Genomic DNA, 3,582 nt, shown 5'->3' with positions numbered 1-3,582 from the left:
GGAGGGAGAATTTCTTTTTCCAAAAAATCTTCTGAGGCCGTAATTTATTCCGAGCGTGTTTTAGCTCCCATTGATGCCTCTGGAGCCCAGCCTGGGCTTTTGAAGTGGAAAGTTCCTTTGGTTTTTCAATGCAAAAACAACATCAGGTGCAAATCGGGTGAATCACTTGTGTGTGTCTGTGTGTGTTGTGTGTGTGTGTGTGTGTGTGTCTGTGTGTGGTGTGTGTGTGTGGTCGATTTAAGTGAGATATGAGTGGTCTCAATAGGCACAGAGTGTGTAACTAACATCAGGTGCATGTTTGGAGTAAAATCCATGTTTTATTCTCTGAGGAATAAAACCACGTGTGCCACATTTGGATCCCATATGGCGAGCGAAAAAGAAGAAAAAGACGGGAGTAGCTGTGATCATATTTTTTAAAAAGAAAATAAATCATTGAGTTATTTTTGGTTCAGTGTGTTGTGTGTGTGTGTGTGTGTTGTGTGTGTTGTTGTGTAGAAGTGAACAGAGTGAGTGTTTATGTAGGAATTTATTGTTAATTGTCTGGAAAGCTACAGTCTAAATGCTGCAGGTTTGTTAAAAAATGATCTAATTTCATTAAGAAGAAGAATATAAGGGAATAAACACACTCTCAGATGGTGGTGAACTGATGACAGATCACATGCATATTTATTTATGTTCATATAAGCTTCAGTTATAAATGATGAATAATGGGATGGAAAACCCCGATTTAAATCGATATATCGTCTTCTTTCTTGTCAAAACGTGCTGCCTACATTACCCACAATGCAACCTGACTGCCAACAGTTCAGTCATATATTATGTAGGTGTGCTGTGCTGGGTTAGCGACCAGGGTGTTGTTAACTTCTTGCTGTGTTTCAATTTTAAGTGAACTTAACCAATTTGTATTTAGTTAGAAAAAGTCCGTTTTAACTGGAGTCTCTTCCCTCGACCGACCCTCTCTCTTTAGTGGTCTCCACTCATGCCACTCTCTCTCTCTCTCTCGTTCTTTTGTTTTGTCTTCTTGGACTCGATCTCCCTCTCTTCAGCACATCCCCGAGTTCCTTACCTCCTCTTCACCCTGTGCCTTACAAATTGACGTGTTCACCGTCCCCCTTCTCTCGTTCAGTCACCAGTCTCATCTCTCCCACTTCCCCTTCCTCACCTCTTCTTCTAGCTCCGCTTTTTGGTTTTCATGTTTATATCCTCTGAACATCAGATATTTTAGTTCAGGCTTTGTGAATAAACTTTGTAACATTGACAGTTTCATGTGGTTTCTTTTCTATAATTCTTTGACTTTTTCTCTTTTTATGTTCTTCTGTTACTAAAGCAGCAGGGTTCACATGTTAAATATTACCATAACAGTTTCTCTCTCAATCTCTTTCCAGGGAGTTGAAGCAGGACGATCTCCAGTTTCGCGGCTACGAGTGTCCTGGGATTCCTTGGCAAACCGGCGTCCTCCCGTGCGGACATTACTCCTCCTCCAGCGAGACAGAGCGAGAGACGACGGGCGCCATGGTGCCTCGGAGGGATGACAGCGAATCAGGGGGCGGGCTGTGGAGGTGGAGGTCAGAGGTCAAGAGGGCGTGGACATTCATGACCGCCGGTGAGGACACACAAGGCCGACGCTTGGCCGTGTCGCTTTGGTTCCGCTCCATTTCTGAATGACGCAGATCGAAAGAGGGGGACGAGTGAGGAGGGGGAGGTGAGGAGCGGCATTGGATGGGGGAGGAGGGAGGGAGGAAGAGGAGGGAAACCAAAAGAGCAACGGGCTGAAGACAACCGTCATCCCTCCGTCCTCCACCACCGCCCTGCCCTCCCCGTCCTACGTCATTCTCCTCGTCGTTCACCTCATCACTCGCCGTACGCGACCCGCCTGCACGCTTCTCGCCTCCGTGCAAAGACAGACTCTTCAAGCGCCCTTCCCTACCTTTCTCACGCTCCAAACGCAGAGCCCCGCCCATGCCTCTCCCCCTCCAGTCCCCGCCCTCCTACACCATCTCCGACGGAGCTCCGGCCCCTGGGGAGCCACAGCCACTTCCGACTACAGACTCTGCAGTAACGACTCAGTAATGCGATGACTTTACTCTGTTATACCTATGTGTTCTCGTCTTCACGTCTGACCTTTTTTTGTTTTTTTTTTGTTTGTTTGTTTGTTCGTTTGCAAATGGCTGAACACATTCAGAGGGAGAGAGACAGAGAGAGAGGTGGAGGGTGGAGGGCGGGAATCCAACGGAATCTGCTCTGGAACCCATCGGTATGGATTCCGGAATTCTGTGGCGGAATTCTGGAATGCAACACTTCCGAGAACCGGGTTCCGTGGTGGTTCTGGTAACACCGGCAGAGGACAGAAGGGATCCTGGAATGGCAGATGTTCATCAAGACAGTTTGATAAATCCTCTGATTTTCTGGCTGTCAGGGATCTCCCAGGGAATATGGCGCAGACACATCGTCGTCCACTCATTGCTACCAAATATCAGTTTGAAAAGAATGCAAGCTAAATGGCTAGCGAGCACTATAGCAAGGGCGGTACCAAGCTAACCTGCTACTAAATGGGCTAACTAACTAGAGAGCGAGGGAGCTACCAAATATCCATTTGGAAAGAATGTCCGGCCTTGTACAAGTTAGCCAGTGAGCTAAATAGCAAGCAAGCCCTATAGCAAGTGAAGTACCTAGCTAACTTGCTACTACATGGCCTACCTATCTAGAGAGCGAGGGGACTACCAAATATCAACTCTAGCAAGCGTTAAATAGCTAGCAAGCACTATAGAGAGTGACAAACCTACTACTAAATGGGCTAACTAGCTAGAGAGCGAGAGAGCTACCAAATATCCATTCCAAAAGAATGTCCGGCACTATACAAGTTAGCCGGTGAGCTAAATAACTAGCGAGCACTATAGCAAGTGAGGTACCAAGTTAACGTGTTACTAAATGGGCTAACTAGCTAGTAAGTGAGGGAGCGACCAAAGTAACCTGCTAGTGAGATAAACCGTCAGTGAGTTAGCGAACGAGATAGCGATGCGAAGCGTTCATGACATCACTGAATTGGATGTATTTTATCATAAAAACTGGATTTACTTTGTGTGGCTAATTGCATATGCTATTCTCTTTCCCTTGAGCTTCTCCCACTTTAAACTTTCCATAGCGATAACATCAGGTAAAAATAGCTTTTTCTAGTCTCTGGGAAAGTTTGAAACTCATTAAACCCTCATGATCTAAAAGTTCATAACACAAAGAGTAATGATTGATTCGTCAGCGGTTTGTCTCATGTTTAATCTTGGTCTATGGGCCAATTGCTCTTGAGCTTCTGAGGATTTCTTCTTCTTCGAGTCTTACTCGCCGTGATGTTTCCATGCATCTCTCAGTTCATCATATTTATGGTCCCGTCGAGGTTAACGGGCATCTATTTATGGCCAATCTGTCTGTATAAACGTCTGCCATTTCCTACGCATGCCGCAAGAGTGCAAAGAAGGGGATTTAAAATGGAAAGTACAAACCTTTTTTTTCTTCTTTCCTCTATGAGATTCAAACGCGCATGATTATAATGGAATTACAAGTAGCCAAAGTGACATTTCAGAAGGGAAA

The sequence above is a fragment of the Morone saxatilis genome, unplaced genomic scaffold, assembly GCF_004916995.1.
Source record: "Morone saxatilis isolate NCDOM2014 unplaced genomic scaffold, NCSU_SB_2.0 Contig4, whole genome shotgun sequence".
Classification (NCBI taxonomy): domain Eukaryota; kingdom Metazoa; phylum Chordata; class Actinopteri; family Moronidae; genus Morone; species Morone saxatilis.
The sequence above is the reverse complement of the archived record's forward strand: the minus strand, read 5'-3'. Positions refer to the sequence as shown.